Below are 15,656 nucleotides of genomic sequence, written 5' to 3'. Positions count from 1 at the left end.
CAAAATTACCTCCAGTTTTTAAAAAGCCTTCAGACCACACCACATTTATTCTTCCTTCAACGATTTCTTCAACTCTTCATTCAATGTGCATTCAATATACCATCAACATTCCACCAAAATATTTATTCCCAACTAATATTCTTCCAATAGCATTAAAGAGAATGGAACGTCATTCTCATTATTCACTTTCTGTCGTCGAACTCTCCACGAAATTCTTTCATTGTTCTCTTGTAGCTTTCTCTCAGAGTTTTAGCCCAATATTTTCGTTGATCGCTTTCATCGTCAGATTCAGTCCACATTTCTTCTTCCTTCAACGGTTTCTTCAGCCCTTCATTCAATGTACGATTTCTTCTCCCAAATCGCTTTCATAATAAGTGCCGTTTAGCATTAAATTACTAGACGTTCGTTTATACATTATTATGCGGTCGTTTATACATTACTATGTGATCTTTTATACATTACTATGCAATCATTTACTATGCGATCGTGTATAAATTACTACACGATCGTTTATAAATTACAATACGATCGTATAATAAATTATAAACGATTGTGTAATAATTTATACACGATCGTTTAGTAAATTATAAACAATTGTGTAGTAATATATACACAATCGTTAATTACAATATAAGTGTCATTTATTATTAAATTACAATATGATCGTTTATACATTATTGTGCAATCGTTTACTACACAATCGTGTAGTAATTTATACATGATCACATAATAATTTATACACAATCACACAGTAATTTATACACGATCACATAGTAAATTATAAACGATCGTGTAGTAATTTATACACGATCACATAGTAATTTATACACGACCGCATAGTAATTTATACACGACCGCATAGTAATTTATACACGATCGCATAGTAATGTATACACGATTGCATAGTAATGTATAAATGATCGTTCACTTATCAATGATTTGTTTATCCTATTGTAGATCAATGATGTTACTTCGTATCTTTGTACGATTTGGTGGGAATTGGGATGAGTCCGGAAGAAATTATATTGGTGGTTATATGAAAGGTCTGAAAGTCAGAAATGATATAACAACAGTGAATTAGTGAGTATGATGCACCAACGACTGAATATCGATTCGGATATGTTTGATATACACATCAAATGTTGTTACAATCTATTGGTCCTGACTCCCCCAATTGACATAGTCGACGATGAAGATCTTAACTTATTTTTAGAAGCCAGTGATGCATCCAGGATGTCATTATTTGTATCAATTACACCTTTGTGAAAGTCATGGAGTACACACGGACAATATGTACCAGCATTGCAATCCAACCAATCAACCCAATCCAATTCATACCATGTCTTCACTTGATGATCATATTGAGCCATGTAACTTGGGGGATGACCGAAGTGAAGCTTGGTTTGGTCGGAACAATAAACCCATATGTACTTCATAATTCAATATTGAACATGGATATAGAAAATCTTTAGGTCTACAAACTTCTCCAACACCTAACATCCATGTTCCAGCCCCACCTACTCTCGTTCCACCAGTTGTGATGCCTTCGGTTCTAATACATTCCACCATTCCGACCGAACCATTTGTTGATATACCCAAACCATCAGAGGGCCCATCGTATGACAACCTCATCACAATACCTCACGACTGTCTGAATAACGAGGATATAAAGGTCAGTCAAATTTTCTTTTCGAAATATGACTTGTCAGTTAAATTATCGATGCTTACAATAAGAAATAACTTTGACTACCATGTAAAAAAGTCGACAAAGAGCTTGTTAACTATCCGGTGTTCAATGGATGAATGTAAGTGGAGGGTCCATGCAAAAAAATGAAAGAAAGTGGTTCCTTCAAAGTGACGAAATATCCCAACGAACATACATGTTCTCTCGAAATGAGAATTGATAATCATTGACAAGCAAAAAGTTGGGTTATTGGATACTTAAGTCCAAATACGAACGAGTTGGTCAAACATACATGTATGGATTGTTGTATGCACGAGGGTCGCCAGAAAGATCATATGCTATTGTTAGGGCATATGGCGAGGCACTTAAGCTTGCAAATCCAGGTACCATATTTGAGATTGAAGTAGAGGACGGTCAATACTTTAAGTACGTCTTCATGGCACTTGGTCCGTGTATCGGGGGTTTTCTAAATTGCATCCGCCCAGTAATCGTTGTTGATAGGACCCATTTACATAAGAAATACAAAGGTATGTTGTCAATTGTATTCTACAAATTTAGCACAAATTTATCTAAACAATCGCATAACAAAAAATAAACGATTGCATAACAAAATCTAAACGATCGCATAACAAAACCTAAACGATCGCATAACATATATCTAAACAATCGCATAACAAATATCTAAATGATCGCGTAACAGTCAGCCAAACGATCGTATAATAAAACCTAAACAATCGTATAATAGATATCTAAACGATCGCACCATACATATCTAAATGATCATAGAACAAAAATAAACGATCGTTTAACAGTTAGCCAAATGATCGCAGAATGGATATTTAAACGATCGCATAACAATTAGCTAAATGATCACATAACAGATGTCTAAACGATCATGTAACAGTTAGCTAAACGCGCTTAGTAATCTCTATCCGATTGCTTAGTAATATCTAAACGCTCGCTTAGTATTCTCTCAACGATCAGGAAATGAACGAAATGGAGGGAGACCCTGTCGTTGTAAAGTATTCGTAGAGACGCACGTTCACTAAACGGTTTGAAGACTTTCTAAAAATTGAGGGTAATTTTGGAATTTCGCATGGGGAAAAGGTCAGTGGTAGAAAGGTTTTTAGGAAGAGGTCATTGGTAGAAAAGTTTTTGGGTTTCGGGTCATTTTGTGAAATTTTCCCATGCACTGCTCAAGGAAGAAGAATAAGAGTTGTCTTCTCTTAATTTTTTTTCTTTACTTTACAAACAGATAGAGGTACCCCTTTAAATAAATAAAAACTCTTAAAACCCTAATTCCCCTCTTTGTCCCTCAACAATATATATATATATATATATATACACATAATATTCTTTTCCCCAGGCACAAAATTTAATTTTTTTTCACTTCAACCCAATAATTAAGATTCTAATAGGATTTCAAATCTCCGCCAAACTCCAATTAAAACCCAATTGCAATCCACTCATTCCAAAACCAAAATTAAATTTTATTCCCAATAATTGAATTAATTTCATATCTTGACAAAGATTAATTTAAATTGATTTTACCAAAAAAAAAAAAAAAAAAAAAACCTGAATCTCTAAAAATTCGAAATCCAAATCTATATAATTAAGATAAATACATGCAATATTGTGGAATTTGGCTTGTTACAATCTACCTTCCTTAAGAAACTTTCGTCCTCGAAAATTCTAGTCTTGAAAAAGTTCTAGGTACTAGATTCTCATGTCCTCCTCTTTTTCCCATGTTGCTTCCTCGAACTGATGGTTCTGCCATATAACCTTCACAAGTGCTACCTCTCTATTGCGCAAAACCTTCACTTCCCTTGCAATAATTTGTATAGGTTTCTCCTCATAATTTAGGTTCTCGTTCAATTGCAAGGGCTCAAAGTTCACCACATGAGATGGATCCGTTATGTACTTCCTCAACATTGAGACATGGAAAACATTGTGTGTTGCAGAGAGAGATGGTGGTAGAGCCAACTGATAGGCCACGAGGCCAATTCGTTCCAAAACCTCGAATGGCCCCATGAAACACAAACTGAGCTTCCCCTTCCTTCCAAATCCAAGGACACTTTTCATAGGTTCTGCCTCCAGAAACACTTTATCCCCCACTTCAAACTCAATATCTCTACATTTAACATTGGCATAATTTTTTTGTCTGCTTTATACTATTAGCATTTGGGCCCTAATCTTTTGCATGGTTTTATTTTTCATATGCATTAGCTCAGTTCCCATCAACTTTTGCTCACCAACCTCACCCCAGCAAACAATAGATCTGCTACTCTTATCATACAGGGCTTCAAATGTAGACATGCCAATAGTAGCATGATAACTATCATTATTTGCAAACTCCACTAAATGCAAGTGAGTATCCCAACTCCCTGAACTCCAATGCATAGGCACACAACATGTCTTCTAAGATCTGATTCAAACGCTCCCTTTGCCCATTAGTCTGAGGGTAGAAGGTTGTATTGAAATTCAATCGAGTCCCCAATGCTGCCTGGAGGCTCTTCCAAAAGCTTAAGGTAAAACGAGGGTCACTGTCGGACACAATCAACATTGGCACTCCGTGCAATCTGACCACCTCTTTCATATACAGTTGTGCCCACTTATTCACCAATACATGGGCTTCCCCGAGATGAAATGTGCCACCTTAGTAAGTCTGTCTACCAACACCCATATTACTTTAACCCTTCACTATCCTTGGTAAACACACAATGAAATCCATGGAAACACTCTCCCACTTCCATTCTGGTATACTCAAAGGCTGTAACAAACCTGTTAGCTTCTGTCTCAAGGCCTTCACTTGCTGACAGACCAAATATTTATTGACATAATCAACTATCTCCCTTTTCATATCGAACCACCAATAACACCATTTCAAGTCCTGATACATCTTGGTGTTGCCAGGATGTGTTGAGAATGGGGAGCTATGAGCTTCTGCCAACAATTTACTCTTAATACCGTTGTTTGTAGGTACACATAAACGTCCCTCATAAAGAAGGCCATGATCCAAAGACACCGTAAATTCGTTGTCCTATCCTAATTCCACCTTACGAAACTTCTGCATAAGGTACGAATCTCCCTATTATGCATTTATAATTCTTTACCTCAAAGTCGGTTGTACTATCAACTATGCTAGTTGTGAGGTGACTTCCTCCACCACTATTACGATCTTAGCTCATTCAAAATCCTTACATAGTTGAGCCTGTGTGGTGACTACGGCTACTGAGTGAGCCGTCTTCCTACTAAAAGCATCGCCACCATATTTGCCTTACCATGGTGGTATAGAATCTCACGATCATAATCCTTTACCGACTCAGGCCACCGACACTGCTTCACATCAACTCTTTCTGAGTGAATAAATATTTCAAACTCTTATGATCAGTGAAAATCTTTATATTTTCCATGTATAAATAATGTCTCCAATTCTTCAAGGCAAAAACCACCAAAGCTAGCTCTAAGTCATATGTAGAATAGTTTTGCTCATGGTTCTTCAACTGGTGGGAGGCATAGGTAACCACTTTACCGTGCTACATAAGCACGAAACCTAGCCCCTTCTTAGAAGCATCATTGTAAATCACAAAACTTTTGGAACCATCTGGTACTATAAGAACGAACATAGAGACCATATTTTGCTTGAGGTTCTGAAAATTGTCCTCATAAGCATCGTTCCAAACAAACGATACTCTTTTTTTGGTCAATTGAGTCAATAGAGTGGCTATGAAAGAGAAATTCTCTACAAACCAACGATAATTACCTGCTAACCCCAGAAAACTGCGCACGTCTTCAACTGTCGTGGGGTAAGGCCAAGTCGTAACCATCTCGATATTAGCTGGGTCCACGGATTCGCCATCCTTCGACACCACATGCCTAAGGAAGGACACTTTACGTAGCCAGAATTCACACTTGGAGAATTTGACATACAACTTATTCTCTCTCAGCATTCCCAAGACCTTCCTACGATGTTTCTCATGCTCTGCCTCTTTCTTGGAATGACCAAAATATCGTCAATAAAAACTATCACGAAAATGTCAAAAGAATCCTGGAACACTCTGAATCAGGTCCATAAACACCGCTGGAACGTTGGTCAAACAAAATGGCATTACAATGAACTTAAAATGTCCATATCTAGAACGAAACGCAGTTTTAGGGATGTCGTTGTCCTTTATCCTCAGTTGGTGGTAACTTGATCTGAGATCAATTTTGGAGAATACGGTAGCTCCATGTAGCTGATTAAACAAGTCATCAATTTTGGGGAATGGATACTTGTTTTTTATGGTTACTTTATTCAACTCCTTGTAGTCTATGCATAGGTGTAATGAGCCATTATTTTTCTTTATGAACAACACTAGCGCACCCTAGGGTGACACACTCGGACGTATGAAACCCTTGTCGAGTAGCTCTTGCAACTGGGTCTTAAGCTTTTTCAGTTCTGTTGGAGCCATTCTATAAGGGGATGAGTTGGACAGCACACCCCAAAACTTACCAAAATTAATCCAATGAAGAGTTGGACAGCGCGCTAAAACGCCTTAATATTGGGTATCTGATGCCCTAGTTTATTGTATTTTATTCTCTCATACTCAACATTATATATTTACATTGTATATTTGTATATATGTAAATCCACTGAAGTTTTAGTCCAAGTGGGAGTTTGTTGGGTTGTATGTCCTAAAACTTGCCGTTTGTAAATTTAAACATATTCTACTTGAAATAAAGATATTATTGAAGTTTATTCAATAAATATATTATTGAATATATAAATTTCACTTGTAAACGCCCAAATCTAATAAACTAAGATCCATGGCTGTTACATGAATACTTTGACTTTATGTGGAGGCATAAGAATGGATCAAGTTTAATTAAATAGCCAAAATGGTCTATAGTATACGAATAAGGTTGGGTACCTTATTCTGGTAACACTATTTAGATGCAGCTCACTTTGTATTTAGTACAAACGATGTGATCCTAAATCGTTCATGCTGAGACATGTGAGTGGAGGCATCCTATGCAATGAATTTGTGTTAGACCGAACCAAGAAACAAGTCACTCTTACTTTATAACGCAGTTTACTGTTTAAGACTGACTATTTAAAAACAATGACCTAGGTAACTCGACCTTAATCTTGAACTAATTATGAACTTCTGTTTATTCAAGATTATTCATATATTTGCATAAGTGAGGGTTAGCTCAACAACATCGACTCAATATGCCTCCCATTTCAGGGTAAGACCAAGTAGATAACTAGGGACATAGGGCGTAAGACAAAATTCACTCTTACCCGCTTTTAGGGTTAGTAGAGAGGTTATTCTCTTAAGTACTGATTCTAGGTTTTGGACAAGGGGCCCCACCCTCTCGTTCGAGAGGGGCTCGATTTGGTGATTGGATCACAAACCAATTGTTCATTAGAGGATCAATGAGACTTAAGGAGTAAGATGTAATTTCGAGGGTAAAACAACATTTGACCCAACCATTATTACGAACAACTTGTGAAGGGTTGACTAACTGATGGTTAAATCAAGTGGATAAAAATATATCTACAGTGAGGGCTTTAGTGGAGTGACCCGGTAGTTAACAAATGTTGATTAATTCGGTTTGAAGAATTTAGCCAATTAATCTCAGATCATTGGAGAGCCCAGATCTGTAAGTCTATAAGGTCCCCCACTAGCTAGCTCACAAATGGATTAAACCTTAGAATAGCGTGATAGAGAATTTGAAACGTTTAAATTCAAATTAAGGGAATTAGTTATTATACACAATATAATTACACGTTTAGTTATTGAATTAAACGAAATTGGTGAATTGGATAATATTTACATTTGATTTAAATTTTAATTACATGAATAAGGATTCATGATCGTGGAATTGGTATTTTAATAATTTAATATTGGATATTAAATTATTTTAATTAATTAAATCAACTATTTTTACTCAAAAATTGGAATTTTGAATTGATTGAACTTTAGAAAATCATTTTTTTTAAAAACTTAACTTAATTTTTGGAAAATCAAAATGGATTTTTAATGAAAATTCAGTAAATTGATTTAAAATCAATTTTGAATAAAATTGGTTCTTTAAAATTTGAAAATTAGAATTTTCAAATAAGTGGGTTTATCCCACATTTAGCACATTGACTCACAATTCCACTCAATTCCTCCAAGTAGGAGGTGTCAACCTCTTGAGTAGAGTCTTGGCATGCTGAAGAGCAACAAAACTCAGCTGATTGCGCTGAGATTTCATGGCCATGCAAAGTTTTTGGACTAAGTTTGTGTTGAAAAAGGTGTTCTTCAATTTCAGCTGAAAACCAGTCCCTTGCTCTTCAATATTCCCAAAAATTTAAACTCATTTTGAATCTCTCAATTCAATATAAGGTCCAAGAGAATAGTAAGAAAGATCAAATGGTGGTCTATAAGCTTTTGGAGTCAAGATTGAAGCTAAATTCATGGATTGAAGGTCTACGAGGTATATCATCAAACCCTATTTTTATTCTATGAACATGTTGTCTTAGTTGCTAAAATTGATGAATTAGAGTGCTTAATGATCCTGATTTCTTCCGTTGATTGTATGCTAACTCCAACACTTAAAACCTCAACTTCAATCTCCTAAATTTAAAATTGAACCACTTGACAGACCAAACTTACACTGGATAGCCAAAAACAACCAAATCTTACCCAAATAAATGCACGAATAAAGGGTCACTCGAGTAGACCCGAAGCTGTCCAAACGAAATCTGTCGCATATGCCAATGACAGTGACGATGGCGGCGCGCTTTGTGGTGAATGACGGGTTGAATTGGGCTATGAGGGATGGACAACATCTGACGGTCTTCAAGCGTTACGAACAATGACTGCTCGAGAGAATGTGTGCAACGACCAACGACGTGCTTCATGGTGGACGGCTGGCAGAAGCTGCGATCGACGGCTGGATCTCACGAGGGAGGATGTGCGCAGCTCGAGGAAGAAGGAGAAGAGTGTCCTTCTCTTACTTTTCTTTTTTTCTTTAATTTACACGCAAACCAAGACACCCCTTTAAATAAATAAAAACTCTTAAAACCTTAAAACCCTAATTCCCTCGTTTTCCCTTTACAAAAATATATGTATAAACCAAAAATATATATATATATCTTTTCCCCAACCACAAAATATATTTATTTATTGTTCACTTCAACCCAATAATTAAGATTCCAATAGGATTTTAAATCTCCACCAAACTCAAATTAAAACCCAATTGCAATCCACCCATTCCATAACCAAAATTAAATTATATTCTCAATAATCGAATTAATTCCATATCTTGACCAAGATTATTTTAAATTGATTTAACTAAAATAAACAAATTCTCAATCTCTAAAATTCAAAATCCAAATCTACATAATCAAGATAAATACATGTAATTTCCTGAAATTTTTGTTACACATTTGAATTCCAATCCTTGTTTTAAGAAGCAAATCAAGATTTTTTAAAATTACATGTTTTTTTTTAAAAAAAAAAATTGTTCATGATTTTCTAAAATGTTTTTAAGAAATGGTCGATAAAGTAATAGAACTATATGTTGAAGTAGTGTTTAGAATGATAATTTTCAAAATTAAAAAAAAAATAGTAATCAAATGATTTTGTTTGAGGTTTTTAAATTGTTTTTGTTTTCTTACCAGTTACAACTCAGTTGCCATGATTTTCATCTTTTTGAAGTAAACAACTAAAGGTCTATTAGGTAAACAATCTAAAAACATAAATTTGAGAACAAGAAATTGAAACCAGAGTTGTATTTCATGTTTTCAGATATGTATTTGGTTGTAAAATCAAATTTTAAACAATTTTTCAAATTATGGTTGATAATATATCTATAAATCTTAAGATTAATTATAGTTACCTACTAAATATTAGGTTGAATACAAACTATTATTAATTAATTTATGAACTTGCTTTATGTTTAAAAATTTGTATAATTATTATTTTGTAATATCATATTATATATAATATATTTTAGTTTAATAAAATAAATTGAGTTTATAACATGAAATAGTATATTTGTTAATGTTTTTATCTTTTTAATATAATTCTGCATTTTAAAAATTCAAATCCAAAATTTGAATTCACTGAAAATATAAAAATATTGTTTTCAAAATTCACTATTTGGATCACATAATCTAAAAACATTTTTCATAGCATCTACCAGACACATATTCGATGAATTCATGAATATGAAAACATAAAATATAATCTTAATTTCTTATCATATAGACCTTAAATTCTTAGTCAAATTCCAAATTTCAAAAACAAGTTTTTAAGAATTACACTTTTAGTTTTCAAAACTTGACTTGATTTTTTTAGGGAGAAAATACATTTTTAGAAAGTAGATAACAAAACACGTCATTATTTTTGTTTTATTAATTCAAAACATGTGAGGGTAAGAATCTAAGTTTTGACCCTTCAATAGAACAAATAATGTCTGGAAGACTATACTCAAATTAAACCGACCAAAAAAAAAAAAGTTGATTAATTACATGTGTAGATGATAAATTTAGGCTAAATAAACTAAGGCCAAGACAGGAATGATGATGACCTAAACTCGTTAAAAATTGAGCTTAGACCGAGTAAATTCTAAATCCTAACAAGACCTAAAGAGAACCCAATAAAGATTGATAAACGACCCAAATATGCTAGGTGCATTGGAGTCGAAGAGGGTGTTATGTCAACCTCTCATAGAGTGTTTGGGTAAGGAGTGGAATAATGAGAGTAAGGAATTATGAACTTCAGGGAGTTGTGAACTCCTGAGACCCACAAGAAGTTGATAAGATATAAAATTGAGATTTTTTATAATAGGACTCACAAACTCCTTGGGCCAAACAAGTAGGGTTGGCAATGGGGCCGGGAGGAATCCCCATCCCTGTCCCCACGGGGGTATTTCCCCCATTCCCATCCCCACCAATTGAAGGCAGGGACAGGGATGGAGATTTTCCGTTGGAGAAACAAGTCCCCCGAGGACCTATCCCTGTTTTCGTTTAATATATATATTAAAAAATTTTAAAAAAAAATCGGGGACAGGGATGGGGCAGGGATACCCTCCCTATCCCCGCCTCGTCACCAATTGGAGACCCGGTTATAATCTCCAATTTGACCTCATCTCCGGTCAAATCGGGGATTCCCTTCCCCTGCCCCGACGTTGTGAGGGTTTTTGCCAACCCTACAAACAAGGAGTGGAGTTTACAAATCCCTACTTTCTTATTCCTACTTCTCAACTCCTTGGACCAAATACACCTTCAGAGGGTGTTCGGTAAAAGAGGTACAAAGAAGGAGTTGACAAGCATCGATCTAAAATGAAAGTTGATCGGTATTCACCATTGCATGATTTACAAAGGACTTTTTTAAATATAAAAAAAAAAAATTAAAAATTTTCACTTTATAACAAAAAATTCTCAGAATACAAATATCTTTCAGATTTTTCTATTTAAACGAATTTTTCGTTTATAAAATACTGATGTATTTCTTCTTCGAAAATATAAATTTACTATTGGTGCTATCTTTGGCATCAACAATATATGTGCATACATATAAAATTCCAACCTTTTATTAATTATAAAATATTTTATATACTGACAAACAATTCTATCAGATAAATAATAAATACATTGGGAAATCCCAATATATTTAGTGTGGGTTTTTAACACGTAACTAAATTTTTATTACCCCTTTACGTAATTTTCAAATGAGAAATTCAAAATCAATATAAAATCAAATTTTATGTATTAATATTCTTTTTCTTAATTATGGCTGCCGTCTACCAGCTGGCCAGAGCTTTCAAAATCTGGAAACTTATAAATAAATAAATATATATATATATACAAAAAACAACACATTTGTCTTCATGTACGCACAAAAATAAAAATGAAAATAAAATTAAAAATTTGTTCGTTAAATGAAAGGAATTAGATTTCGTATAAACTGGAAAAAAGAAAAAGGAAAAAAAAAAGGATTAATTTGATAACCGGCCGTTGCGGACCGAATTTATTTTGTATTTCTTTTAATGAGTAAATTTTATGTTTTAATTATACTAAAAAATAATAATGTTTAATTACACCGTTGTCCCTGTCCGTTTCGATACAACGGAACAATTGCACACAAGTTGGCTACTTGATCTCCACCTTTTCACGCGTGCCATTTTCATTTTCTCATTTTTTTATATAATATATAATATAAGTTATAACCAGTTTCATATTTTATTATAAATACAAATCTTTCCCATATCTTAGGTACACGTAAGTTAGAGCTTCAATCCAAACGTACATTTTACGAGTTTGAATCTCTATCTTTCATTGTCAACTCCATGACTCTCCATATCACATCAAACTTAATATATACTTGCAGAGAGTCTGATTAATTAGACACAGGGTTCTACTAATTATCATAAAGTTGAAATTTTTTTCTCATAAATTTATAATTTTGTTCTTGAAAATTTAAACTCATCATAAACCTTCGTTATACCAAATAAAACTATTGAGATGTGAAAGTAAGTATAGTTCAATTGACATATAAGAGTATAATGTTCGAATGTCTAAAAAAAACTAGTGAGATAATTCCACCTTTTAGCCCATGTCATATTTTCAAACAAATGGCACAACTTCTTCTCTTTTTAATTTTTTATTTCCATGAGGGGCCCAAGGTTAACGTTACTTCTTTCTCTCTTTGTTTCTCTTTTTTAGCAAAAGGTTAACGGTACTTAGAAATTAAAACGAAATTGAATTAAAATCCACATCCACTTTAGGATAGAAAAATTAATGAGCGAAAGAAATAATTTTGAGGGGTTGGAATTGCATAGATTTCCCCACCACCTACATGTAATGTGCCAGCAAATACATTGTTACTTTAAGATACCCCACAAAAAACAGAGTGGCCATTTATTTATAACATACAACTCTGCAAAATACCCCATTTTTATCAAATTCTTTGAGAAACAGAGAGAAACAGAGAGCTATGGGGAAGAAGAAGACAACATGGTCGTTGAAGAAGATGAGCAAAGAGCTCTGGCCATGGCGGTTTTCGCTATTCAGAAGAAACCCAATTGATTTTCAGATGATTCATTTTCTCATTGATAATGTCTTCTTCAAGATTGTTTCTGTTGTGGAAGCCATTGTTTTGGTCTCGACACTCTGTTTTTTCATGCTCTGTTGTGGGGGTCATGTCTGATTTTTGTTTTTCTGGGTATGATCATTTTTTCCATATTTTTTGGTTTGATTGTTATTAATTTTTTTTAATACGACAAGTGGGATATGACGTGAGCTACCATATTAAGGAAATGAGTATACGTCAATTATCAAGTTATCCTCACTTAGTTCAATTTTTTTCTTTGTTGGGATTTTGATATAGAATTGGATTTCCCTAGGCTAGTTTGTTTGTGGTTTAGTTGTAGTTGTAATTTATCATGTATGTATTCCAAAATTAATAATATACATCATTCATTCTTTCTTTTTAAGTGGGTGAATAAATCAAACCTCACTTTTTTAGTTCAATGTCAGATGTTAGAGAAAACTTTAACTCTTAATTATATACAGTTGAGTTATATTCACGTTAACAATTTGTAGTTAAGTTGGAAGACATATGCCATTATATAAATAGATAAATCAACTTAACCCCATCATATAAATAGATAAATTTTATGAATTTATTAATTACTTAATTGTGGTACTAAAGAAGCTTTATCCATGTGAAGTCTTTCACACTAGTGAAAGGAAAAATAAATGAAAATTGTTATGGAATGAGTTTGGAAATTCCTATTTTTAAGTACTTTATAGTTGTAATTACTTTTAGGTCGTTTGACAATGATTTCATTTTTAGGTTTACTTTTGAAATTTAAGCATGTCTTCCTTCCAATTTATCAATTATAATTTTCACATTTCTTTAAAGAAAATAATAATTGAATTTTTTGTCAAATTTTTCTAAAAACAAAATCAAGTTTTTGAAAACTAATTTTCGTTTGTTTTAAAATTGATTTTATTTTTTAAAACATTAGTAGAAAGTGGATGATAAAACATTAAAACTTATGGATGTTAGCTTTTAGGGCATCAATCAAACAAAATATTTTGATGATAAAAAACTCAAGTTGTTGTATTGATTATTTTTAGTGTTTCAAAGTGTTTATCTTGTAGAGCTCGAAAAGATTATTCCAATGCATCTTCAATCATTCAAATCGAAGTTCAAATGAAAAAATAAGAGCAAAAGAGTATTGAAAGTAAAATCTGGTGCGGTGTTGATGACGTAACAGGCTTGAGCCAACCAAAAAATGACACGTCGCAGATTGTTGAGAGGAGAGATGAAAAAGAAAAAGAAAAGAAGAAAGATAGGATCACACAACCAACGATGAAGTTATTATAACATGTGACATCCCAAGTCAATAGTTTTATTTTCATCTCTCATCAAGAAGAAGAATAGAAGAAGTTCCCAATTTTTTCCTTCCTAAATTTAATCTCCTCCATTTAAACTCAATCATCTATTTTTTTTTCACCTTAGATCAAGTGGTTGTTTTTAAATCCTTCCAATTTTAAAATCATTAAATCTTCATCCTTCTAGCCACCTTCTTAAAATATTAAAGAAAATTTTTCAATTACTATTCATTCATTGTTGATCCTCAAAAAGCTCAAATTTTTCATCTTTCTCTCATTCTCTTGAATTTTTAACGTGTAAGCTATGAGAAGAAATTGTTGAAGCGTTGTTAGAGACAAACTTATGAATTTAACCTATTTAGAGGTGATGTTTTTAATTTTAGTTTTTGTTGTATTTTGTATTAAGGTGTCAATACACATTGGATTGTGCGAAAAAAGAAACTGTTAGATCCTAAACCCGTAAAAAAGATCCAAATTTCTCTTTAGTCTAAGTAAAAAAAAAAAATAGGTAGATTCTATTGTCACATGCAAGATAACATTTCTCATTAAAATATCTAAAGAAGGAGTCTTGAATTATTTGCTTGGTGTTAATGTCTTAAATTAAAGTTTAGATTAGAGTTTTGTAAAGTTAAAAATGGTAGAAAATTATACTATTTACCCATCTATCGTTGTTAGTAGATCCTACCATAGAGTGAAAGTAAGCATATGTAAGTTTTGTTTTTAATAATGAAAAAACAAAATGATTATAAAACCCTTTTTTAAAAAAAAAATATCAAACACAGTATTAATAAAACATTTTCCACAATAATTAAAAATTTAAATAAATATAGATATAGATATTGCTTTAACTATAACCATATATTCCATAGCGTTGGTGAATCATCTACCAACCTTCCTCACTTCACTTTTTTATTTTTCTCGACCTTTTCACTTGGAGAAGATGAGGAATCATTTGGTACTATGGATTTATTAGAAGTTTAGAAATTGTTTATTATAAATAATTTGTTAGTAGTAGTTGTTAAAGTTTGTTATTAACAATAATGTCGTAATTTCCTAGATACTAAACTCTGTTTCTAGGCCTGTTTATGCCAATATATTCTTGGCAGACTCTGCTCGAAGTATTTGGTTCGATTGATAAGAATGTTTTCAGCGAAAGAAAGAATGTTTCAAGAATCTTTCAACTCAAGCGTTCTCTTGCAACTTTAACTCAAAATCAAATGTTGGTTAATATGTATTTTACAAAATTCAAAACTCTAATTGATGAATCAAATACATATCGTCCCACTTATATTTGTGGATCTTGTCACTGTGGAGGAAATCGAGAAGTTGTTGAATTCCTTTAGATCAACTATATCATGGATTTTCTCATGGGACTTAATGAATGTTTTGGCCAAGCTGGTGCACAATTGCTTCTACTTCTGTTATTAGCAATACTACCAATAATAAAATGAGAAAGCCATTTATATCAATTCTTCCTTAATAGGATAAAAATGGATCCCAATTGACACATGTTTTTCTATTCAGTCACCATTTTTATTGCCTCTAAATACCCGAGAGTTTGTGATTTGTTTATTGGTATAGGCCATCGGGATG

The sequence above is a fragment of the Benincasa hispida genome, chromosome 10, assembly GCF_009727055.1.
Source record: "Benincasa hispida cultivar B227 chromosome 10, ASM972705v1, whole genome shotgun sequence".
Classification (NCBI taxonomy): domain Eukaryota; kingdom Viridiplantae; phylum Streptophyta; class Magnoliopsida; order Cucurbitales; family Cucurbitaceae; genus Benincasa; species Benincasa hispida.
The sequence above is the reverse complement of the archived record's forward strand: the minus strand, read 5'-3'. Positions refer to the sequence as shown.